At 38.3% G+C, this 27,997-nt stretch overlaps 1 long non-coding RNA gene across 1 annotated transcript; it reads left to right on the top strand.

The window, feature by feature from the left end:
• The first annotated feature begins 192 nt into the window (after positions 1 to 192).
• LOC308654549 lies at positions 193 to 26,618 on the top strand. Its single transcript, XR_014023291.1, has 3 exons — positions 193 to 247; positions 3,999 to 4,550; positions 26,379 to 26,618. It is a non-coding gene; the product is annotated as an uncharacterized lncRNA (long non-coding RNA).
• Positions 26,619 to 27,997: the final 1,379 nt, after the last annotated feature.

Here is a 27,997-nt window from a genome sequence, read left to right as displayed (position 1 = left end):
GGGAATGAGCAGAGCCTTTCACTAGCTGGAGCATGGTTTAGGAAAACTCTGTGGTCCAAATAATGTCACCATGCATAAACACCCGTATTTTTATCTAAACGAAGCATTTGGATGCCTGCCAACTTTTTGCAATTGTTCTTCTCCTCACACGAACTCCAAGGTAATTTGAGTTAAATGATTCATTGCAGGAGGGAAGAGGCATCTCAGGACTGTGCTAGTTCATCTTTCAGGGCTCCTGTTGATATAGGTAAGAGGTGAGAAGGGGGATGGGGTTTTAAAAGGTGACTGTCTTTGCCAGTTCTGAACAATTGCAGTCCTAACTAGTTTATTTTAGCTTCTTGTTTTCTACTTAAAGTGACAATATAGTCAAATTATTGTATTAATTCTCTGGTTGTTAAATGGAAAACTCAAAAAGAATGTGTATGCTTTAATCAAGGCCAGATGGATAAGTGATTAATATTTTTTAAGTGCTAACTGCGTGCCAGGCAGTTTTCTGTCATGAGCTTTGTAATGTTTTGAACAACCAATAAAAAATAAATAAATAAATAAATAAATAAAAGTATTGAGTCCAACTACTATTTAAAAAAAAGAAGCAGCTAACTTTGTGTATGTGTGCTGGGGACTGAATCCAGGGCTGTGTGCATTCTAAGCATGTGTTATACTACTACATTATACCCCAGTCTAATGTTTAATTAGCATTAATATTAATATTGATTATTTCTGGGTAATGGTACTGAGGTTATTTTTGATTCTGCCTCTGTTTCCCAATTTCTGTATTTTGTTCTATTGCAAAATGGCTTGCTTTGTTATACGTCATCAAAATAAAGACGTCATTGAGAACAATTTTAAAAAATAAAAAAAATAGGCTTAAATGCTACACTGGTATTTAAAAGTCAGCTTAGAGAGAGCTTATTCATGGCTGAAAGTGAAACAGAGAAAAGAAACTTGATAAAGATATATTTTTCAAAGGCAGTGTGTGTCATTAATGTAGGTAATATGTACGAAAGCTACTAGCAAGGTGGTTGGCAGTCACTATCAAACTGGAAATAACAATAAGCATGTGGCTAATTGCCATATACCTCATATGCTCTTTTGAAAGACAGCACAAGCTTGGATGTAAGACAGCTTTGGGTTCAGATTTCAGACATACTATTGCTAATTGAGTACTTGAGGCAAATTGCCTGACATTAATGAGCTTCAGATTCTCATCTATAAATTGATAAATTGTATTTTATTGAATCAAAAATGCTATTAGTTTTAAGATGCAACATCACTTAATGCACCATTAGGAAAAAAGGTGGCTGAAAAAAGTATGATACTTTCTTATCACGTGAGTTGTTAAGACACATTCTTAATTTAGAAACATTAGAACATGAACAAATGTGTATCTTAGAGTTCATACTAAGGTATGAAACAGTAACCACCTTAAGAAGTTATTTTTATGTGGATTAAAATGGAAAAAATATGTAAAGCATATAGAAAGTTGATAAATGTTAGTTTATTGCCCTCTTTTTGAGGAATCTTTGTTAAAATTTTCAATATTTGAAAGACACTGTTATCACCCTATTACATATAACTGAATAGATAAAAAGAACTATGATTAATACTAGGAAAGTTTATTCCTTGACAAATACAGGATCTGTGCAAACAATTGAAATTTGACAATTAAAGAAACAAAACTAAGAAAAAAGAGCTTAAAACTCAAGTGAGAGAAAATCATGCTTAACTCAGAAAATGATCAGGATGAAAAATCAATTGATTTGTAATTGTGAAGACATTAAAAAATCAGCAAACTGTTAAATAGAAGAATTTTACAGGTGAGATTGCTTCAATTTTCTCAAATCACTTCATTATAGTGGTGTAATAAAGGAAAGGTAAAAAGTACAGGCATGAAATGTTAGAAGCATTTTCTTTAAAATCAAGATCAGATAGAGATACTATCACCAAGGTTAATCTATTTGACATCTACTAGAGATCATAACTAGAGCAATAAGGCAAAAATAAACAAGTTTTAAGGATTGGAAAAGAAAAATAATAAAACACTAATTATTTGCAGATAATAGGTTCTAAGGACAGAAACACAAAGAGCAGTATAAAAATTTTATTTCTTAACAAACAACAGTTAAAAAATACATTAAAAAAATTTGCTTACATGACTTGTATAACTGTACATCATGTACAACCAGAGTCATACTCCCTTTGTATTATGTGTCAAAATGCATTCTATTGTTAAGTATAACTAATTAAACAAATAAAGAAATTCCATGTGTATATATATATATATATATTCCGTGTGTGTGTGTGTGTGTGTGTGTGTGTATATATATATATATATATATATATATATATATATATAGAGAGAGAGAGAGAGAGAGAGAGAGAGAGAGAGATATTAATTTGCAGCAGGGTATGGTGTTGCACACCTTTAATCCCAGCAGCTGAGGAGGCTTAGGCATGATGATCACAGGTTCAAAGCCAGTCTCAGCAACTTAGCAAGGCCCTAAGCAAATTAGAGAGACCCTGCCTCTCAAAATAAAAAAAAAAAAAAATTTAAAAATGGGCTGGGGTTAAGTGCTGCTGGGTTCAATTCATAGTTAAAAAAAAAAGATTTGCAATAGCCATAAGAAGAAATCTAAAGAAGGTATGAATAAATCTAACAACATAGGGCAGAGCCCTTTTGAGATAAAAACGTATTGAAAAAAAAAAACCATAAAAGCAGACCTAAGTAAATGCAGAGATCTATTACATTGTTGGAAATGAAGGTGTAATGTTAAGTATGTAAGATTTCCCCACATTTGATCTGTATAAAACTCTACTCCAAAATTTCAGTGGGCTTGTGCTGGGGCTGTAGCTCAGTGGCAGAGCACTTGCCTAGCATTTATGAGGCACTGAGTTCCAACCTTAGCACCATGTACAAAACTAAACAAATAAAGGCATGCTGCCCATCTACAACTTCAATTTTTTTTTAAATTTCAATGGGCTTTTCATGGGTCATGATAACCTGATCTTAAAAATTAAATGGAAACAAACAAACAAACAAACAAAAAAATCTAATCCATCAAGAATAATCAAGACACTTTGGAATAAGAACCAAAAGTCTGTAACCTGCTCTAATAGATATGAAAAATCATTATAAAGCTACAGTTATAGGAGAGAATGGTGCTGGAACAATTGGAAAGAAAACGTAAGTATAGACAACATGAGTACAGAAAATGAATTATGACAGATATACCAGGATCAGTGAACAAAGGGGAGAGTACTGCATGAATGACATCATGATAATTGCTCTTCCCTATGGGAAAAAGTGAAAGCTGTATCCATAATTCACATCAGGAATGAAAATCAGTTCCTGATATGTTATAGACCAAGATATGAAAGGCAAACCTTTAAAAAAAAGTATTAGAAGAAACAATAATATCTTAATGATTGGAATATGGAAAATGTCATAAATATTAAATTATGCAAGAACTGAGGGTGTGGCTAAGTGGTAGAATGTGTGCTCCGCATGTGTGAGGTCCTGGGTTCAATTCCCAGCAATGCAAAAAAAAAAAAAAAAAAAAAAAAAAAAGCAGACAAACAAAAGCACACACCTCAACCAAAAGACAATGATAAAATTATACTTCATTAAAGTTCTATGAAGAGAAAAGGTAAAAAGAGGATAGAAACTGAAAGGAGATATTTAAACACAAAAAATACCAGACAAAAAAATTAGCATTTAGCTTAATAATAATAAGGTCTTCTGAATAAATAAGAAGCAGACAAGAATCTCAGTATAATGGACAACAATCAGGAATAGGCATTTCAGAAAAAGAAGCATAAATGGCCAATAAATATAAGAAAAAATACACAGCATTGATATTAATCAAAGAAACACAAATTTAAACTACATTGGAGGGTTGAATGTACAAATGGCCTCAAGTTTTCATACCTATTGTGTCGACACTCCTTGGTGGTTCCTCTGTCACTGACTCTGAATTTGACCCTTGTCATATCCACAGCCCAGTTGTGCCAGGACATGGGGATAGGTTGCTGAGAGACCAAAGAAAATACATGGAGAGCGGGATTCCAACATGGCGGCGGGTGCGGAGAGATCAAGTCTCTGACCTCTTCAGCTGTGTGGGCATAGGGAGTCATAAACAATCTAAATTCTGTTTGCTCAGGATCACTAGGCAATGCTGAACTGACGTGGATCTGGGACGAACAGTCTGGGCCTCTCAGAACACACACTGAGCCCGGATCGGCTGAATTCAAGCTCCTGTTCACCTGCTTCCCGCAGACAAACAGCTGTGACTCAGCACTAATCCATCCGGCTGAAACAACTGGTCGGCCCTTCTGTTCCTACGGAGGTAAATGCCAACCGAGCCTTCATAGGTAGTGGCCACAGGTTTGAAACGGGGCTTGGGAGAGACAGTAAGGACCCACCAGTTGCATTGGTCACCCGGCAAAGGGAAACGAACTGTCGCCATTTGCAAGAGATACCACCATGGCAGAGAACTGACGTCACCAGACTGCAGCGGAGGAGATAACTTCATTGAAACCTGCAGCTACAGGTGTGTAATTCCCTAACCTTCCCTCTCCACACATCGGGGAAACCTTAAGGGCCCCTCCCAGCTCTCCCGTAAGGGCCCCCCCCAGCTCTCCCGTGAGCTCGATAGCCAGACCGAGGGATTCAGACGTGGCACGCGGCGCGGAACTCCCGGCTACCGCTCCCACCAATGCTGACAACTGAGGTCTCTTGCACCAGCTACCGGGGGCGTGGCTACTGGAGGGCAAGTAAAATTTGCTGAGGATTCTCAGCCCCAAGCTCTACAAACTTAGGGTCTGAGGGAATGGCAAACAGGGAGAGTGTGCCCAGTCGTTCATGAAAACAGGGCTCCCGGGAGCAACAGACCTGGCGTGTAGCCAGTATTGTGGTGAGCGGCACCCATGAGAGGGGCCTGGCTAGAGGAAAAGTGGGGAAGTGACTAGACACAAGAGGAGGCCCTAGGCACTCAGGATAGGAGACTCGCCCAGTCTGGGAGGAGGAGCTGCTGCAAAGTGATTGGTTCCCACGTATTGACAGGAGAAACTTGGCCTGGTGGGCACAGCGCCACCTACTGGAAGAAAAGTTAATCAAACTCTAAGACTGCATTTATTAGTTTTTTTTTTCTCTTTTTTTTTGATTTGGTTTTTTTCTTTCATTTTCATTTTTCTTTCTTGTTGTTTTTAAAATTTTTTTTACTTTTTTTAAATTTTTTTTCTTCTAATTTTAATTTTTTTTATTATTATTTTTAATTTTTTTCTTTTTTTATTTCCTATTTTTTTTCTTCTTTTGTCTTTTCATTTCTTTTCAATTTTCTTATTCCCCCTTCCTTGAATTCTACCTGCTTACTCTCATTCTCTTTAGTGACTTCTTCCCTTCCCTTCTAATACCTTTCCTCCCAAGCATCAAATAAATTTATAGGAGTAAACAGTAACTTAGCAGTCAAACAGAATAAGAAGTAACATGAGCAACTTGAAAAAGCAAGGAAGAAAAGGAGTACAAACAATGCAGGACAGCCTAAATATTCAGGAGGACCTAGAGTCATCAGAAAAATGGTCATATAAAGAACTCAAGGAACACCTTAGACAGATGGAATGGAACCTTAAAGAGGATACAAGACAGCAAATTCAAGCAGCAAAAGAACACATTGAGAATGAATTACATAAACGGATAAAAGAAGAAGTTAAGCATCTTTATCAGGAGATAGAGATTATACAAAATAATCAAACAATAATTCTAGAAATGAAGGAAATAATAAACCAAATTAAAAACTCAATTGAGAGTATCACTAACAGAGTGGAGCAAGTAGAAGCCAGAACATCAGATAATGAAGACAAAATATATCATCTTGAAAAGAGTCTAGCCAACTCAGAAAGGCTGGTAAAAAATCACGAGAAAAACATCCAAGAGTTATGGGATAACATAAAAAAACCAAACTTACAAGTCATCAGGATAGAAGAAGGTACAGAGATTCATACCAAGGGAATGAGTAACCTGCTGAATGAAATAATTACAGAAAACTTTCCAGAAATAAAAAAGGAAACAGATATACAAATTGAAGATGCATATAGGACACCGAGCACACAAAATCACAGTAGACCAACGCCAAGACACATTGTTATGAAGATATCCAATATACAGAACAAAGAGAAAATATTAAAAGCTACAAGAGAAAGGAGACAGATTACATTCAGAGGTAAACCAATAAGGTTAACAACGGATTTTTCATCACAGACGCTGAAAGCAAGAAGGTCATGGAACAATGTATTTCAAACACTGAAAGACAATGGATGCCAACCAAGAATTCTGTATCCAGCAAAATTAAGCTTCAGGTATGACAACGAACTAAAAATCTTTCATGATAAAAAAAAAGTTAAAAGAATTTGCAGCCAGAAAACCAGCATTGCAAAGCATTTTGAGCAAAACACTACACGAGGAAGAAATGAAAAACAATAACCAAAACCATCAGTGGGAAGTGCCTCAGTAAAGACAGAGGGTGAGGGGAAAGATAATCATGGAGAAACAAACTAAATTTTTTTAAAAAAGGATAAATAATCAAACATGGCTGGAAGTACAAACCATATATCAATAGTAACTCTGAATGTTAATGGCTTAAACTCTCCAATAAAGCGACATAGGCTGGTATCATGGATTAAAAAAACAAATCCAACAATATGCTGTCTCCAGGAGACACATCTGATTGGAAAAGACATACACAGGCTGAAGGTGAAAACATGGGAAAAAATATACCACGCACACGGTCCTCGTAAGCAAGCAGGGGTGGCCATCCTCATATCGAATAAAATTGACTTCAAGACTAAGTTAATCAAAAGGGATAAGGAAGGACATTATATACTGTTAAAAGGAACCATTCACCAACAAGACATAACAATTATCAATATTTATGCACCAAATAATGGCGCTGCAACATTCATAAAACAAATTCTCCTCAAGTTCAAGAATCAAATAGACCACAACACAATAATTATGGGTGACTTCAACACACCTCTCTCACCATTGGACAGATCCTCCAAACAAAAGATGAATAAATAAACTATAGAACTCAATACCACAATCAATAACCTAGACTTAACTGACATATATAGAATATAATAACCATCATCAAATGGTTATACTTTTTTCTCAGCAGCACATGGATCCTTCTCAAAAATAGACCATATATTATGCCATATGGCAACCCTCAGTAAATATAAAGGGGTGGAGATAATACCTTGCATTTTATCTGATCATAATGGAATGAAACTGGAAATCAATGATAAACGAAGGAAGGAAAAATCCTACATCACATGGAAAATGAACAATATGTTACTGAATGATCAATGGGTTACAGAAGACATAAAGGAGGAAATCAAAAAGTTCTTAGAGATAAATGAAAATACAGACACAACATATCGGAATCTATGGGACACAATGAAAGCAGTTTTAAGAGGGAAATTCATCGCCTGGTGGTCATTCCTCAAAAAAAGAAAAAAACCAACAAATAAATGAACTCACACTTCCTCTCAAAGCCCTAGAAAAGGAAGAGCAAACCAACAGCAAATGTAGCAGAAGGCAAGAAATAATTAAAATCAGAGCGGAAATCAATGAAATTGAAACAAAAGAAACTATTGAAAAAATTAACAAAACTAAAAGTTGGTTCTTCGAAAAAATAAATAAGATCGACAGACCTTTAGCCATGCTAACGAAGAGAAGAAGAGAGAGAACTCAAATTACTAACATACGGGATGAAAAAGGCAATATCACAACAGATGCTACAGAAATACAGAAGACAATTAGAAATTATTTTGAAAACCTATATTCCAATAAAATAGAAGATAGTGAAGACATCGATAAATTTCTTAAGTCATATGATTTGCCCAGACTGAGTCAGGAGGATACACACAATTTGAACAGACCAATATCAATGGATGAAATTGAAGAAGCCATCAAAAGACTACCAACCAAGAAAAGCCCAGGACCAGATGTGTATACAGCGGAGTTTTACAAAACCTTTAAAGAAGAATTAATACCAATACTTTTCAAGTTATTTCAGGAAATAGAAAAAGAGGGAGCTCTTCCAAATTCATTCTATGAGGCCAACATCACCCTGATTCCGAAACCAGACAAAGACACTTCAAAGAAAGAAAACTACAGACCAATATCTCTAATGAACCTAGATGCAAAAATCCTCAATAAAATTCTGGAGAATCGAATACAAAAACACATCAAAAAAATTGTGCACCATGATCAAGTAGGATTCATCCCTGGGATGCAAGGATGGTTCAATATATGGAAATCAATAAATGTTATTCACCACATCAATAGACTTAAAGATAAGAACCATATGATCATCTCGATAGATGCAGAGAAAGCATTCAACAAAGTTCAGCATCCCTTTATGTTCAAAACATTAGAAAAACTAGGGATAACAGGAACTTACCTTGACATTGCAAAAGCTATCTATGCTAAGCCTCAGGCTAGCATCATTCTGAATGGACAAAAGTTGAAGGCATTCCCTCTAAAATCTGGAACAAGACAGGGATGCCCTCTATCACCACTTCTATTCAATATAGTTCTCGAAACACTGGCCAGAGCAATTAGACAGGCGAAAGAAATTAAAGGCATAAAAATAGGAAAAGAAGAACTTAAATTATCACTATTTGCAGATTACATGATTCTATACCTAGAATACCCAAAAGGGTCTACAAAGAAACTACTAGAACTAATAAATGAATTCGGCAAAGTGGCAGGATATAAAATCAACACGCATAAATCAAAGGCATTTCTGTATATCAGCGACAAAAGTTCTTAAACGGAAATGAGGAAAAACACTCCATTCACAATATCCTCAAAAAATAAAAATAAAATACTTGGGAATCAACCTAACAAAAGAGGTGAAAGATTTATACAATGAAAACTACAGAACCCTAAAGAGAGAAGTAGAAGAAGATCTTAGAAGATGGAAAAATATACCCTGTTTATGGATAGGCAGAACTAACATTATCAAAATGGCAATATTACCAAAAGTTCTCTATAGGTTTAATGCAATGCCAATCAAAATCCCAATGGCATTTCTTGTAGAAATAGATAAAGCAATCATGAAATTCATATGGAAAAATAAAAGACCCAGAATAGCAAAAGCAATTCTAAGCAGGAAGTGTGAATCAGGCGGTATAGCGATACCAGATTTCAAATTATATTACAGAGCAATAGTGACAAAACAGCATGGTACTGGTACCAAAACAGGCGGGTGGACCAATGGTATAGAATAGAGGACACAGAGACTAATCCACAAAGTTACAACTATCTTATATTTGATAAAGGGGCTAAAAGCATGCAATGGAGGAAGGATAGCATCTTCAACAAATGGTGTTGGGAAAACTGGAAATCCATATGCAACAAAATGAAACTGAATCCCTTTCTCTCGCCATGCACAAAAGTTAACTCAAAATGGATAAAGGAGCTTGATATCAAATCAGAGACTCTGCGTCTGATAGAAGAAAAAGTTGGCTCCGATCTACATATTGTGGGGTCGGGCTCCAAATTCCTTAATAGGATACCCATAGCACAAGAGTTAATAACAAGAATCAACAAATGGGACTTACTCAAACTAAAAAGTTTTTTTTCTCAGCAAGAGAAACAATAAGAGAGGTAAATAGGGAGCCTACATCCTGGGAACAAATTTTTACTCCTCACACTTCAGATACAGCCCTAATATCCAGAGTATACAAAGAACTCAAAAAATTAGACAATAAAATAACAAATAACCCAATCAACAAATGGGCCAAGGACCTGAACAGACACTTCTCAGAGGAGGATATACAATCAATCAACAAGTACATGAAAAAATGCTCACCATCTCTAGCAGTCAGAGAAATGCAAATCAAAACCACCCTAAGATACCATCTCACTCCAGTAAGATTGGCAGCCACTATGAAGTCAAACAACAACAAGTGCTGGCGAGGATGTGGAGAAAAGGGTACACTTGTACATTGCTGGTGGGACTGCAAATTGGTGCGGCCAATTTGGAAAGCAGTTTGGAGATTCCTGGGAAAGCTGGCAATGGAACCACCATTTGACCCTGCTATTGCCCTTCTCGGACTATTTCCTGAAGAACTTAAAAGAGCATGCTACAGGGATACTGCCACATTGATGTTCATAGCAGCACAATTCACAATAGCTAGACTGTGGAACCAACTCAGATGCCCTTCAATAGATGAATGGATAAAAAAAAAGTGGCATTTATACACCATGGAATATTATGCAGCACTAAAAAATGACAAAATCATGGAATTTGCAGGGAAATGGATGGTACTAGAGCAGATTATGCTTAGTGAAGCTAGTCAATCCCTAAAAAACAAATACCAAATGTCTTCTTTGATATATTGAGAGCAACTATGAACAGAGTAGGGAGGAAGAGCAGGAAGAAAAGATTAACTTTAAACAGAGACATGAGATGGGAGGGAAAGAGAGAGAAAAGGGCAATTGCATGGAAATGAAGGGAGACCCTCATTGCTATACAAAATTACATATAAGAGGTTGTGAGGGGAATGGGAAAATAAACAAGGAGAGAAATGAATTACAGTAGATAGGGTATAGAGAGAAGATATGAGGGAAGGGGAGGGGGGATAGTAGGGGATAGGAAAGGTAGCAGAATACAACAGTTACTAATAGGGCATTATGTAAAATTGTGGATGTGTAACCGACGTGATTCTGCAGTCTGCATTTGGGGTAAAATTGGGAGTTCATAACCCACTTCAATCTAATGTATGAAATATGATATGTCAAGAGCTTTGTAATGTTGTGAACAACCAATACAAAAAAAAAAGAAAATACATGGAGATTGTGTATGTGGTATAAAGAGGAAGGTCCAGTGGCAACAGATGAGTGAGAAGAATGAATGTGGCAGCAGGCTGAACAGTGAACGCCCCTGTCCCTCACTGCTTTGTCAAGTAGTTCCTCCTCGCCCTCATCCAATGTTAGCCTGTTGCATGTGGGCACTGTTCCACAGTGGCAGTCACCACTGAGAGAGTGATTTATATCTTAGGCTACAGAAGAAGTGACATCATCAGCATTGGCTTTCTTAGTTTGCTTGTATAACCAGCATCCCAAGAAGCAACGGTCCTGGGGTACATACAATATTGGGTGAAGAAAGCAAGTGGCAGAAGAATACAAGCCACAGAATGCTGTGCATGTAAAGTTTAGCAGGTACAAAGCTAGACATACTGAGAGATACACGAATGCCATGAAGTTAAAATTAATGTTATTATCACAAATTTCAGTTTGGTGAATATTTGGGGCAGGGGGAATAAAGGAACTTCAAAGGTTTTGGTAACATTGTTTCTTCAGCTGGGTTGGTAGGTGTACATATTATGTATGCTATATGTCCATTTAAAGAATCTATATAAGGACTCATTCTTTTAAAATATTGGATGTAGGTGGGGTGGGGGAGGTAGGGGGTTGGAATTATGCCTCTATTACTATGTCCTCATCATTGCTGTCAGGTATATGAAGCAGACCCTTGGGAACCTTGTTTACATTCTATTTATTTGATTTCCAACCCAGAGAAAGATGATAAGCTTGTGCATAATTTCCTGCTGGTCACCTCCCACCCCTAAAACCAACAGTTTCCAAAATATCTCATTTTGTCATAGGCATATGACCTTTTCATGTGACTCCATATGGTGCTTTCTAAGCACATGAGCAGTGTCCTGTTTCTGCTCTAATGTGGAAAAATGTACTAGCTTGGAGGACAAATGTAAAGAGATAGTGTGCATCAAACACAGGAAAGCTAAGTATCTACATTACCTCTCGATGTAGGACAGTCAAGCTTTTTCAGAGTCTAAGGTTACTATTAACTTGCACACAATCAATTTATATCTAAGATAAACCTTGAGCTGTGCATGATGGTTGGGCTATAAGAAAATACAAATGCATAGCCAAGAAATTTCAAAACGTGTATCCACATGAAAACTTTACATACAGATGTTCACAGCAACATTACTCATAGTAGCTAAAAAATGGAAACAACAACAATGTGCATCAATTGTTGAACAGATAAACAAAATGTAGCAAGTCCATACAGTGGAGTATTTCTCAGTCTTATAAAGAAATGAAGTACCGATCTATGCTCTGGAGGGACGAACCTTGAAAATATCATGCAAAGTGAAAGAAGATAGACACAGTTTCATGATTGCATGATTCCAGTTATATGAAACAAATTCCCAGAATTGGAGAAATGAGAGCAACATGAAATATGTCAGGGGTTACCAGGAGCTAAGAGGTGTGCATGATGGGAATTAATGGTCATGGTTGCCAAGTTTCCTTTTGGGATGATGAAAGTGTTTAGAATTAGATAGTGATGATAGTTGCACTAAAACCCACTGAAATGCACATGTTAAAAGGATGATTTTATGGATGTAAATTATTGCTAAAAGAAAAAAAATCTATTAAGAAATAGAGCTAGGCAAACTAATCTAGTCAGAATAGTGGTTCCTGGCAATGGTAAGAGCAGGTGATGAGCAGAGACATGAGAGGACTTGTAGGTATTGGTCATGTTCTGTTTCTTCATCTAGGTCTAATAGGCACTGTTGAGACTGAGCTGTGCACTTCAGTGTATCTTTCTGGATATATATTGTTATGAGTTAAATTGTGTTCCCCTAAGTATATGTTGAAGCCCTAATCCCTAGTACCTCAGAATGCAATGTAATCTGGAAACAGAGTCATTGCAAATGAAATTAGTTAAGGTCATACTGAAATAGGATGAGCGTTTAATCCAATAGGACCTGGTGTCCTTATCAAAGGAGAGCCACAGAAATACAGACACTGCAAGGACTACAATCAGGTAAAGATGGAGGCAGAGAGTGGAGTTATGCTGCCTCAAGCCAAGGAACACCTGGAGCTACCAGAGACTGGAAGTGGCAAGGAGCTTCTCCTAGAGGCTTCAGAGGGAGTGTGACTCTGCCAATATTGTGATTTCAGATGCCAGCCTTTTAGATAAAAAATTTGTGTTGTTTTAAGCCATCCGGGTTGTGGCATTTTGTTACAGAAAATCTGTGAAACTCATATAGATTTTGGCACTAGGAAGTGGAGTGTTTCTACAACAAATATGTAAAAATGTGGAAGTAGCTTTAGAATTGGGTAATCAGTAGAAGCTTCAAGAATTTTGAGGCACTTGATAGAAGCAGCCTGGTATTCCCTTGAAGATATGATGGGTAGAGATGTGAACATCAAACGTGCTTCTGATAAGGCCTGGAAGGAAATGACGAGCACGCTATCAGGTGCTGAGGAAAAGCGATCCTTCTTACAAAGGAGCAGAAAATTTGTCTGCATTTGTTTTGCTGTTGGGTGGGAAGCAGAATTTGTAAGTAATAAGCTTAGCTGAGGATATTTCCAATCAGAGTGTGGAAAGAGTGGCTTGGTTTCTCTTTGCTGCTTATAGTAATGTGAGAGATGAAAGAGAAATTGAAGAAAGAACTGTTAAGGGAAAAGGGATAAAAAGGAATTTGGAAAATTCTCAGTCTGTCCTGATTACCTGCTTTGGAAGCATGTGGGCCTATGACTGGACCATCATTTGCTAAAAAGAAAAAAAAAATCAAGGTGCAATTCACAGATCCAATCAACCATCTCAGCAAAAGCTAGCAATAGAGATATGGTCATCCAGGAAAGCTGTGGGGAAGGTTTCTGGTGGTTTGAACTTCCATGAGTTGCACAGGAGACTGACAAGTGCTTTTAGAATGTCAAAGCAGCAGAATGCAGCCAGACTGGATGGACAGGGACAGAGATGGGATGAGGTGAAGGAAGAATGACACCCCAGGCAGAACCAGGGAAGCAGAGGCCTGGAGAACGGTCCTGCCATAGGAGGAGAGGGCAGGGCACTGCCCTAGGAGGCACTAAAGACAGAGCACTGAGCCACACAGGATTAGTCTCAGGCTTTTGCTGATATAATCAGTAAAGATGGAGCCATACTAGATAACATTATGAGCCTTAATCCTAATGACTAGTGTCCTTTCAAGAAGACAAGAAACAGGCACACAAGGAAATCCACATGAAGACAGAGGTGGAGGGTGCAATCTACCAGAAGCCGGAAAAGGCAAGGAAGGATCCTCCCTTGTTGTGGGCTCAGATGGTGCATTGCCCTTCCAACAACCCGGTTCAGACTCCCAGCTCAGACTCCCTGCACGAGGAGAATACATTCCTGTCATTTCAATCACCTTGTTTATGCTATTTTGTTCTGACAGCCCTAGAAAAGAAGATATATACATATATATATATATATATATATATATATATATATATAAAATGTGAATATAGTTTTCCAAAAAAAAAAAACATATGGAGCTCATTCATTTAAAAAACAGAAGATACCAGATACCGTAGAGGCAGGAAGGAAGCGGTTCACATCATGGCTGATGAGATCAGTGAAGGCTTTTCCTATGATGTTATTACCAGTTGACTAGATGGTTTTAATAATATTTGTATATTGCTATTCATCAAAGTCTATCATTAAGCTAAATAAGGAGATGGGAAGAAAAATTGTAGCTAAAAAATTGTTTCAAGTGGCAATGACTAGAGAGAATGTGGCTTTAACACTTAAAGTGAAATGTTAAAACTATTACTTGGTGGACCCCACGTACATCTGAACATGTTCTGCTTTTTCCCATTGTGTAGTTCATTATGGTAGTCACTAAAAACATTTAAAGTTAATTAAAATTTAGTAAAACTTGACATTGATTTCCTGTTTCTCAGCAGTCACATTTTAAGCATTCAATGGCTGCACATGGCTAGTGGCTATATGTCAGCACTGATAAGGACTATCTTCATTATTACGATGGTTTGTTTGTACAATACTGCCTGGGAGGTCTAGTCCTTGCACAGGCCTAAATTGAAGTGGGTTTTCCTTTATTCCTGTATGTAGAGGAACATTAAGGATATGTAAAGTTACTTCTAGAAGTGCATCCTCAAAAATGCTGATATGCAGCTAATAGTTAGTGACCAAGACTATTTCTCATGGTGCTATTATAGAAATTATTATAGATGCCTGCTATGGTTTTGATGTGAGGTGTCCCCCAAAAACTCACATGTGAGACAATGCAAGAAAAATCAGAGAAGAAATGATTGGATTGTGAGAGTCTTAACCCAATCAGTGAATTAATTCTCTTATGGAATTAACTGAGTGGGAACTGGAGGTGGAGGGACATCAGGGGCGTGGCCTTGGGGTATATATTTGTGTCTGGTTAGTGCAGTCTCTGCTCTGCTGCTCTCTGATCATCATGTGAGCTGCTTCCCTCTGCCACACTCTTCTGCCATGACGTTCAGCCTCACCTCTAACCCCGAGGAGTGGAGTCTGCTGTCTATGGATTGAGACCTCTGAAACTGTGAGGTTTCAAGTAAACTTTTCCTCTATGGTTGTTCTGATTAGATCTTTTAGTCACAGTGGCAAAAAAATGTGACTAAAACAATGCCCAATGTTAGAGATTGGTTTATGTTTTATAGCCACTAAAAACCTTGGGAAACCTCTTAATGGCATGAGAAAATGGTAATGATTGAGTTAAAAGCAATTAAAAATAACTTTCTGTGCTTGATTCTGACTATTTTAAAATTTACTATTTTTATGGGGCTGCACAAGATCCTGTCCTGGGGGGAGGAAGGGGTAGGCCATAATGCTCTCTGCACCAGAAATGTTCAGAGTCAAATTGGTAGGGAAATAAGCTCTATTCAAAGCCAAATTTGAAGGAAGATGAAAGAAACTTCATTAATGGTTTCCAAAGTTCCATCTCTAAAAAGCTTTTTAAAAGGAGGAAGGGCTACATTGGTACCAAAGATAAAATTACACAGGTTTCAAACAGGTTTTGCTTTCAAGTTATTATGGCTCAAAGGAATCTCACTGTTTTTTTGCTCCTTCTGAGTCCCTGGAGTCTTTCTTGTCACCGGAGCTGGGACTTTCTGGGAATAGCATCTGCATATTCTTAATTTGCAGGAGGGTGGCGATGTAGGGGAGGTGCTCCAAAGTCGGCCTGTTTTACTATCTTAACTTTTTTTTAATACGTAATTTTGATACAATCTAGGTTTTTCAAATTATTTATCAATGTTGAGGAAGTGTTTACCTATTGTTTGTAGGTAAGCTGGGCTAACAAAAATTTTCAGCCAACTAACAATAAAAAAAAATAAAAAAAATTTTTCAGCAATTTTATAAATGAACCCTAACCTCATACACTGTGCATTTTAGATGTATTTCAATATGCATGTACACATATAAGTGGATTTATGTGAAGATGAATGAAATATATACATGATTAAGTACTTCAATGTTAGCTATTCTAAAAAAATCAAACTAGAATTTCACTCAACCTATATTACATACATGTGCACTTTGTAGCTTTATAAATGTGGTAACAAATCAATTGAGAACATTTTAAATTAAGTATCTGGTTTAAAGGTTAAATTTTTAGTGAAAATTGAAATGCTTTTTAGGAGGACTGACAGTCAATGGGATAGTCACACAGCACCCAGCTGAGACCTGTAGCATGGTCTATGGAGCTGGGGAGCAGGAGAAGGCACAATTTTAGGCAAGGGGACACTTCTTGAGGGCAGGCAGAGGTAGGATTAAAAAAAATGAATAAAACTATATAGGCAGGCACTGAAAGCAAGTTCTGTCTATTTCATCTATTTTGCAATGTTACCCAATGCTATCACGATGGGTGCAAACCCAGGCCACAATCCTAAAAAAGCATCTGTGTAGGCTGTTTGGAGCATGCTACAGATCAGATAATTAGGGCCCTGACCATCCATGGAGAGCTTGCCAAGTACCTTCAGGTCATTTGATGATCAAATAATTGACAATTTTATTTTAATTCCCCCGGGAAGACAATGTTTAGTGCATTTCACAAAGTTTTGCCTCTAAAACAACCATCCAGTATCTTCCCCTAACTTAGCTGCCAACTGCTTAATAAAGGTTCAGGAACAGATTACCCATGTGACATTTCAGTTTACTATTTCATTTCCTCATGGCCATGACCAAACTGCTCATCGCTTCTGACAGTCCTCGACTACAAGAGGAGGAATACATAACAAACTGCACTCTTTGCAAATGTCAATGTTGATTATAAAGTTTTATTAGGAAAATTGGAGTGAATCTTCTCATTATGTTTTTAACTTAGAAATTAAGCTAAGGTTCATTAGAGAAAAGGGCACCATTCATTTGCTCTTTACTTTCCCAGAACTTGGCATCACTGTCTTGACTTAGATTGTCATTTAAATTCAATGGTTTATCATAGAGCTGTTGAATTTATTCACATAACAAAGAAAGTCTAAGATACTATGTCAACACACTTATTGGATGTGTAAAATGCAACTCCAGGCCCTGTATCCATTACCAGGAATATAATGACAAATAGAACCAGCTTCAGCATTTGTAATCTTGTGTTGTTTTTCCAGTAAATAGGCTGACAGGATATGGGAAGGATCCTACTTCTAACCCTGGGAGAAAGAGAGAATATGGTGGGAGGGGTGTTGGCCAGTCCAGTTCTTTATTTTGGACCCAGACACAGTATTGATAATGACTGGACCTTATGAGAGTGGTGGATGTTTTTTAGGACTCCTAAGACTCCCAGCTGTTGTAGACCGTGAATACTTGGTGTGACTCAAAGGTTATAGGTCTGAGTTCATGCACATACCCAGACATTATTTCTAATGCAAGACTCATGAGGTTGAGTTCAAGAGGCTTAGAGTCTTAGCCTCTCTTCACCAGCTCTCCAAGAGTATTGTGTGGAGGCTGAGTTTCCCTGCTATATTGGTTTATTGCTACTGTAACAAGTTACCACAAATTTAGAAGCCAAAACAACCCAGTTTTCTTTTTTTGTTCATTGCAGTAATGGGGGATTGAACCCAGGGGTGTTCTACCACTGAGCCACATCCTCAGCCCTTTTTATTTTTTTTTCTTTTGAGACAGCATCTTGCTAAGCTACTGAGGCTGGTCTTGAACTTCTGGTCATCGTGCCTCAGATATGAGTAGCTGGGATTACGAGCATTTGCCACATCCCCTGGCCCAAACTTAGTTTCCAATAGTTCTCTCAGACTGAAATGTGAAAAGGGTCTTACTCAGATAAAATCAAAGCACGAGCAGGCCTGCATCCTTCTGGAGGCTCTAGGAGAAAAATGGATTCCTTGCCCTTTCCAGTTGGCAGAGGTCTCCAACATTCCTTGGCTGATGGATTCTCCCTGCATCTTCAAAGCCAGTGACCTGGCATCTCACTGTGTGTCTTCTTCCCATAGACACACATTCATCTGGATGACTTCACTGTTTTGCCTTCCTCTTCCACTTATAAGGACCTTTCTCATTACATTGGGCCCATTCAGAAAATGTAGGATATTCTCCCTATTTGAAAATGACTGGTTAGCAACTTTTTTTTTTTTAGTAGAATTATTTCCTTTATTTTTTTATTTTATTTTTAATTTTTTTATTGATTTTATTTTTTTAAATATACAATAGCGGAATGTATTACAATTCTTATTACACATATAGAGAACAATTTTTCATATCTTTGTATAAAGTATGTTCCCGCCAATTTATGTCCTTATACATGTACTTGTTTTCTTTTTTTGCATTATAATTCTTATTACACATATATACCACAATAATTCATGTCTCTGTATATAAAGTAGGTTGACACCCAATTCAAGTCTTCATACATGTACTTTGGATAATGATGTCCATCACATTCCACCATCCTTGCTAATCCCCTGCCCCCTCCCTTTCCCTCCCACCCCTCTTCCCTGTCTAGAATTCATCCAATCCTCCCATGCTCCCCCTCCCTACCCCACTATTAGTCATCCCCCTTATATCAGAGAAAACATTCGGCATATGTTTTTTGGGAATTGGCTAACTTCACTTACCATTATCTTCTCCAACGCCATCCATTTACCTGCAAATGCCATGATTTTATTCTCTTTTATTGCTGAGTAAAATCCCATTGTGTATATATTCCATATTTTTTTTTTATCCATTCATCCACTGAAGGGCATCTAGGTTGGCTCCACAGTTTAGTTATTGTGAATTTTGCTGCTATAAACATTGATGTGGCTGTGTCCCTGTAGTATGCTGTTTTTAATCAACTTTAATTGCATCTGCAACTTAATTCCCTTTTGTCTTGTTTATTGCTTGAGGAGGGCTCTTTCCACTTGTTGCTCAGGATGTTATCTATCAGACAGACCCATGATCCTGGAGAGGGGCAATTTAGTTTGCATGAGACAGTTGCTTCTGCTTAGAGGGCAGTCTCATTCTGGGGTGATGTGACTAAGACTCAGCTATTTAGGGCAATGACTGGAGACTATCAGGTGCCATACCAGGGGTTTAAAACAGGATGATGCAAATCTTACTTCCGTCTGGAAGGGAAAAGATAAGTTAGCTAAAACTAGGACTACTACATCCTGTACTACCAGTTTTTAGATGAATATTCCTTAAATAATTAACATGCCTATGTACAGAGCTGGGCAGGTCACGCAGTTTAAGGTAATAAAGGAGAATCAAGTACACAGAAACAAAACGAAGACAGAGATGCCAACCTCTATCCTGCCGTAAGATACTATTGGCCATCTGCAGGCCTAAGTCAACAGTCGCTGCTTTTCGAAAGGCAGCCTTTCTAAGTCCCTCTTAGAATACAGGACTGGACCTTTCATTAGAGTCCAGGCTAGCCTTACTACCTTAAAAGTATCAGGAAAATGAATGGATATGCTCTAAATTTCATCCATGTGTAAATAAAGAAAGAAACAGCCCCACAGAATAAATTTCCAGGAATGTATGGCTAGATAGTTAGTTGGATGAAGTTACTCTCAGTCCCCAAACCTCATTTATAACTGTAGCAGTTCCAGAGAAGCAGCTTCCGGGAAGACAACCTTTGCACAGGGAAACTCCCCGTGCAAAATCAAGCTCCAGACTTGGGAGTCCCAGGATTTTATGTGTGTTTCTTGGGACTCCCTGCATCTACTGGAGCCTACAAAACCTATTCTCAGAATCATATTTTCATAGGCATAAAATAAAATATGGAGTATTGTGAAGAAAACAAACTACATTTGAATATTGTCATCCAAATATTTAAAATACTTGGGGCTGGGATTGTGGCTCAGTGGTAGAGCGCTCACCTAGCATGGGGGGGACCCGGGTTTGATCCTCAGCACCACATAAAAAAATAAAGATGTAATGTTTTGAACAACTAATAATAAGTAAAAAAACAAGGGAGAGAAATGAAGTACAGTAGATGGGGTAGAGAGAGAAGATCGGAGGGGAGGGGAAGGGAGGGGGGATAGTAAAGGATAGGAAAGGCAGCAGAATACAACAGACACTAGTATGGCAGTATGTGAAAAAGTGGATGTGTAACCGATGTGATTCTGCAATCTGTATACGGGGGAAAAATGGGAGTTCATAACCCACTTGAATCAAATGTATGAAATATGATATGTCAAGAGCTATGTAATGTTTTGAACAACTAACAATAAAAAAAAAATAAAAAAAATAAAGGCATTGTGTTGTGTCCATCTATACCTAAAAAAATAAATACTAAAAAAACACAAATATTTAAAATAATTGATAGTATGATGTCAGTGCCTCCTTTACACATTAAATAAGAATTTAAAGTCTTATTGGACAATGTATAATTTTAACTATCAAAGTAATTTTTAAAAATAATAGGAATAAATAAGCTTTTGAGATATCTGTAGGATTATAATTTGCTGTGAAAATATCTATGATTTCTATTGGTGTCACGTGTCACAGGTACTGCTAATGTGACTGTGGTTTGTTGCCTTCATTCATAACAAAAGGAAATGCCAAATTCCACTGTGAAGTTATTAAAAATAAAGATGCAATTTATTTTCCCATGTGGCTATCCAAGTTGAGATGTGCTGTAAAGGTAAAATATCCAACTTTAAAGATGTAGTATGGAAAAAAGAGTGGTAAGCACTTAATTAGTAATTTAAAAACTTTGGTTAGCAATGATAATGTTTTGAATATATGGGGTTAAATAAAGTATTAAAATTAATTTCACTGATTATTTTCTTGTTTCCTTCCCTCCCTCCTTCTTTCTTTCTTTCTTTCTTTCTTTCTTTCTTTCTTTCTTTCTTTCTGTCTTTCTTTCTTTCTTTCTTTCTTTCTACAAGTGTGTCAGCTTGAGCCCAGGTCCTTATACATGCTAGGCAAGTGGTCAGCCCCTGGATTATACACCATTTCCCATTCATTCTTCTTTCTTAATACAATATGGTCTGACTTAAGACTATACAAACTCTTTCTAAGGTTCTGTAACCTTTTAATTGTCTCATCTTTCCATTTTTCCTATCTTCTCTTTGGTTGTATGTAGCCCTTTCAGGAAAACTCTTAACAATAAAAGGGTCCACCTGCTCTGCTCCTGGGCATCATGGAGGTGGGATGTTTGGGGGATGGACGTGGTGGCCCACATTGTGCCCAGAATGGGGTGAAATCACCCAATATTAAGGGACAGAATTCATGGCAGCAAGTACTAAGAGGTCAGCCAAGCAGACTGACTGGTTGGCAATGCTGAGCGGAAGAAAAGGAGAACTTGTGTTATTACCCTGGGCCTTGGCAGCTGAAAGGCCCATATGGGATTCTCAGCGTTTCAAAGTAATTGGCAGTGTGGACTGTGTTGGAAAGGAACCACCCATCCTTCAGCTCTCAAAACCCTCCATCCCACTCCACTGATCTTATACCTCAGAGTGCCAGACATTCCAAACTCTCAACAGCTCCCCACTCCTATCCTGAAGCTCCTGGTCTTAACCTTCAAAACTGCAAAATCCATTGAAGGTCCTCAAAATATCAGGCAACTTTCTGACAAAATTCAGATCCATCCTTTAAGCCGCCTTCTCCATTCCTACCCTTGGTCTGCTAGGCTTGGGGAAAGAGCATCATGCAATCGCACAGATTGGCTCATGAAAAATTCATGGGTGCCAGTCCAGCTGTACCCTTAGTGATGCACAGCCATGCACACACTGGGTAGCTCTTCCCTTCAGTAAACACTGGGAAGCTCTAGAGGCCCCAATAATTAGGAAAAAAATACCCTTCCTGCAGCTATTTTATCATGATATTATTTCTCAATCAGGACAGCTCTGCCCTGAGAGTAGGAGGAAGGGAGATTTCCAGAGGCCCAGTAAGCATCCCTGGATGTGCCCACATTCTGATAACTGACACTTACTCCCTGCCTTTGAGTCTCCATGGTGTCAGTAACCTGCACATTCTCTATTCTTGCCACCCACAGAAAAGAGAAGCAGGGCTGGAATCTGATAGAAGTAACCTCAAGGGATGCTCAAAGCATGATTGACATTGGACACAGTCATGTATGCTTATATGTATGTGCATACATGCATGTGTATGTGCCAGTGCACAACCTTTTGTGCAGTGTGGGCTTATATTCTGGAGGAAGATTTTTTAAGACTTGTCCTGGAGGACAGAATCTTGAGCCTTCACATTCTTGAATAAGTTAATATATGGTGCCTTCATGCAGTCTCCACACCAGTCCACATTGTGGACTCTGACCATAAAAGCCTTTTATAATTCCATTGACAAAAGATGGCTTTGCCTTCATTGATGAGGGCCTCCTCAACTTTCTGTTTCCCACCTGCAAATATATTCACATTTGTGCCTTTCTCTCTAATGTCAGAGCATGATGTGTTTGCCTTTTGTCTGAGGCTAATGTCTCTTACACTCTTGATCCTGTCATCAAGCTCCTCTGGACCTTGCTGCATTAGTTACCCCTTGCTCCGATTTCTTCACATATTCCCTTATGTATATTATTCAGTTGTCCTATAAGATCCAGTCAATTCCATAAAAATCTTCTCTTGATTTCAAGGCCTCCTCAACCATTTCTTCTTTTTCCACCAAACTTCTGGAAAGAGAACTCTGATTTTTCCCTTTTTACCCACTACATTCTGCCTACACTTCTGTTGTTCCCTTTCATGTTCTTCCAGAAAGTTCCTCTGTAATCTCTTGTCTGAAACTTTTCAGTCCTTATTTTACTGGACATCTTTGTCCACCTGACATTGACAATCACAATTTCTTCAGGAAACATTTGATTCTGTGGCTTTCATGACATTTTCCTATAAAGAATCTGTTAGTGGTGGAAGGATGATGTTCAGTGTCCCTGTCTAGTATAAACAGATGGAAGTCCCTGGCTGAGAAGCCCCATATTGTCCCGAGTCAAAGAAAACCAGTCCACAAACTGTGGAGTTTGTGCTGAGCAGGGAGTAGGTGGGATGCAGCCACGGGGGACCCTGGCTTGAGGGTTGGAGGCTGAGTCCATCCCTATCTGTGAATGCTTTACTCTGAACTGTATTCTAATATATTTACTATTTATTAACTAGTGTTTAAATTGCTGTTGATTGTAATCCAAAGGAGGCTTGTTCAAAACAAACACTTTGAACCTCGTAAAGTTTATCATCTGAAATGTGTATTAGTGGATTTTAATGGTGCCAAGTCACACAGTTCCTCACTATAATTCTCAACCTTGGCACAACTATATCCACTTGATTTTGAGGCTCTAGCAGCAAATGGTCCCAATCACTTACTTGGAATTTTCTGGGAGACCATGCACCCACAAAACATAACTTGGTGTGGTGATCCAGAGAAATGGACTGAGGTTAAGGACACCATTGGTAATGTCAGATTCCTCTGACTTCTATGGAACATGTTCGCAAATTAGAATTTCTCTACTCAAGACTTTCTGATTACGATGGAAAATATCTTATTGAACCATGGAAATTCTTCTCCCCCGAAAATCTATTTTGGTGATAGTCACATTATAATTTACTTCTAAGGCATTTGAAAACTCTCCATTCTGCTTCTATCAACTACTATTCCCAACTATGACCCATGATCACTGATGACCTACTTTCCTGTCCCCGGTGCACATGCCTCATATGTTCCTGCACCTTGCAAATTCTTCCACTGTCCATCACTCATACTCTCCTCACCTCCGCAACAGTCCCAGTCCTATACTTCCTTTAAGACTCAGCTCAACTTACATTGAAATTCTGCTCAGTCTCCAGATATAGTCCTTGTGTTCTTGGAATTCCTATAGCCCGGTTCTTTATTGTTTATTGATTAGGAGTGATTCCCACCCCACCCCTGCCCCAGGACATTTGATAATATCTGTAATATCTGTAGACATTTCTGGTTGTCACAGCTGTGGTGGGGTGCAACTGGCATTGAGTCGATGAGAGGCCAAGGATGGAGCTAAACATGACAACCCTTCACAACAGATTCATGGACTTTCACAAGGTCCATGGTGTAGAAAAATCCTGCAGGCCAGCCTGACTTTGGCACCCTGTCATTTGGTTGTTCATGACAATGTAGAATCTTAGGGCTGGACAAGAAAGAACCTTTAGAAATCTTCCTATTGCCTCCTGGATTTTATGGGTAAGAAGACCAGCCTAAGAGAATCTGAGAGTTACAAGAGTGAGTGTTCCCTGGCCCCTAGACCGCTGATCATTTCCATTTCACCATGCAATTGTGTCCTTTCTTCCAGTAAGTTTAAAAGTTTCTGTAAGCAATATTGGGATCTTTTATTAAATTTATGGTAATTCTCCCCTTCAACCTCCTACTCTCAGCCTAGCTGAGAGAAACATAGTACATATTTATTGTCAGATTAAAAGAACCCTAGATTTTATAAAATAGTATTTTATTCCCTTGCAGACACTTAAAAAAAAAGAACTGTAAGCTTATTTTCTATGTATAAACTCTCAAAAGGACAGATGACTACAGCTAAATTCACAGAAAGAAGAAATTCTATAGAGACCTTCTGCAGAAGTAAGGTCAACATTAATTAGAGTAACACCAGCCAACAGAGTCTTGTGCATTTAAATGATGGTAATGAAAATTACCACCTTAGCTGTACAGAGGAAAACAGGAAAAGTCTCTCTTAAGGGGAGTGATTAAATGAAGTCTCACAGAGGAAGTGGGAAAAAAAATCAACAAAAACTAGACACTATAGCACACTGTAAGTTTGTCAGTTTGATTCCATGCACTCTGATTTACATCCATTCCCATAAGTAAATAAATTATTCTTCTTGAAGAAAAAAAACCACATAAGTACTTGTCAAGACAGAGTTCAAAAAGGCTAGGATAAGCATGCAATTGTAGAATGAGACTTTATATTGGAAATGAAGAGCTGACTGATCAGTTTTCTGCATTTCTGTAGGCAGAATAGTTTATGTGGAGGTTGTAAGCTTAGGCATGGAGAGAGCTGTTCCTGGATTTGTATCCTGGCAGGGCAGGGGGCAGCTATGTAAATCAGGTAAATGCCAGACTCCCCCTTGAATGGTTATCTCCTCAGCTTTGATGTGACCATCATTAATAATATTTCCCCAAATAAAATATTGTTTGGATAATTTGATTAAAGGAAACAAGAAAAATGCTCACCATTGTACCCAATTACATCTAAGAAATGAATAAATGAAAGTTATTGTTACAACAATTTCTATTTTCTATCTTATTTCTGAAAAGAATGGAATTACTTAGTTTTGCAAAGTTGATTTGATTCCATCAGAAGAAATGTGACCTCTCCTTCAGAAAACAGATGAGAACTTCCACTACATTTCTGTCTTTACATTTAAAATAAAACAGTGGGCTCTTAGATATGTACATATGGAAATTGTTTTTTCTTTATGTAAACAAATCTTTAGAATTAAGGACCTGGAAAACAATGTAAGCTTGATTTTCTTTCTTTCCTTCCTCTTATCCTTTCACCCTGCTTCCTGTTTTCCCTCCCCTCCCTTCCCCTTCCCCTCCCTCCCTTCCTTCCTTCCTTCCTTCCTTCCTGCCAGGGATTGAATTCAGGGGCACTCAACCACTGAGTCACATCCCCAGCCCTATTTTGTATTTTATTTAGAGACAGGGTCTCACTGAGTTGCTTAGTGCCTCACTTTTGTTGAGGCTGGATTTGAGTTCGCTATCCTCCTGCCTCAGCCTCCCAAGCTGCTGGGATTACAGTATGTGCCATTGCGCCTGTCCCTTCCTTTCTTTCTTAAACAAGATGTGCAAATGCACACATTACTATGACCTCTAAAGAGAGTGTGTCAACAACTAAGCATTTGGGAAAGTCTGGGAAGGGAATTTTCAGAGCCTTGGGTTCCAACTCTGGCTCACACATTTTGTCAGGCAAATCATGTACCCTTCTCTCATCTGGAAAATAAGGGGCTTACAGTAGATGATTAATGAAGTTTCCTCCAGTTTTAAATACGATTGCATTTTTCAGTCCTACAGAGCCATATAGCATTCATGCAATATAAATTCATTGTAAAAAACGATCAGTTTTTCTCTCAGGAGAAACAGGATTACCTTTCTTCTTTATTCTAGGCAGAGTTATCTGTTCTTCAGCACACATCTACCACAGGAATGAGGTAATTCAGAATCTGGGGTTGGCACCAGAAGATACACCACGAAATGACTATCTCCTAAATTAAGAAGTGGATTACAGCTTTGGACAGAACACCTGGAATGTAGCCTTTGAATCATCTCTTTAAAAGTCACCTGTTCCTCTTGATGGGCAGAATCACAGCTTCTGGGACAGGAGTCCCCTGTATTTATCCTTTGGTAGCAAAGCAATAAAACTTTTTTTTTTTCCTTTTTCTCAAAACTGTGTCCAAGTTGTTGGATTGGCTTCCAGGACAAGGACTGAGTTTTGGGTAACACTGTCTTTTTAAAAGTCAGTTCAACCCATGGAAAAAAGAACTACTCAATTTTTAAATGGTATTTTACATCTTGAATACACAATTTTGTACAAGCATTTGTTATAGTCTAAATTATAAAATCAGAGCCAGCTTTGTAATTGTGTGAGCACAACTCACCATGTTTAGGAGGGTTTGAAGGTTGGTTTAATGCTTTTATTGTTGAATTTAATGATGTTTGAACAGAGGCCTGCATTTTTATTTTGCACTGGGTCCTGCAAATTATGTAGCTATTCTGGTTTCAATTTATAATTTATACTTTAATTTCTAGCCTGGGATTCTCTCTTTTCTTAGTTGGACACCCAAATGGATATCTTTCCTTTGCATTCATTCTCAGGTTTTATGTTAATATACAAGTAGAAAGGGCTGCCTGCTAAGCTTGACAGACTACAGGATGTGCTGCCAACTGGGCACAGGACGAGCAGTGCCTGTGTTTGGCTTCAAAGGGCAGGGGCTTCATCTTTCAGCCTCAGCCATCTGTAGTGTCCTGAGCTTCTGTTGCCAGGAATTCTCACATCAGTGCAAGTGTTTGTAATCGTCTAGCAGACAGCAGGGAGGACTCAGCAAGAGTAGAAATAATTGTTCTTTGAAAACTAGAGGCCATCAGTCAGCTGGGGGGGGGGGGGACTCGTTCTGAAAACACCCCAGACCCCAGCTAGCCCCTTCTTGTTGATTGGTGTTCTCCAGCAAATCTCTGCAAAGAACGGAGTTTTATGGTTCTGTTTTGGAAGGAGTCTCTTCAGGTCAGTAAAGAGGGAGCTACTTTAAGAAAGGCTCTCAATTCTGTCAATGCTTGGATGATGATTCCATTTCAAAAATACCTCTGACCTCGTTTCCTGTGTGGGGTCCTTGAGCCAGGTACTGAGGGGGTAGCAGTAAGCCCACACAAAGTGGATGATTACAGTGATCACAGTGGCCCAGACATCATGGGTTTACTTCCTGGCATGTGAAATGGGGATAATAATCATCCTCACACTGATGTGAGGTTATAAGGAGACCATAAGTGACTGGACACTTGAGCTACATGAGGGAGTATTTGGGAGGCGCAATACAGGCACACAATTAACCACTCCTCCAAACCTCCACAAATTATTCCTGGAAATGTATACAGCTCTTTTCCTCAATAGAAGCACCTTAAATGGAAGCAGGGACAGGAACAATTAAACTTATTCACCTTTCTTCCTTAATTTTCCAAAGGAACCTGACCTCCAGCGCTGCATCCCTTCCTAGACCAGTAACCGAAGGGAA

This window comes from Spermophilus citellus (assembly GCF_964194105.1).
Source record: "Spermophilus citellus genome assembly, chromosome: 8".
Taxonomy (NCBI): domain Eukaryota; kingdom Metazoa; phylum Chordata; class Mammalia; order Rodentia; family Sciuridae; genus Spermophilus; species Spermophilus citellus.
The sequence above is the reverse complement of the archived record's forward strand: the minus strand, read 5'-3'. Positions and strand labels throughout refer to the sequence as shown.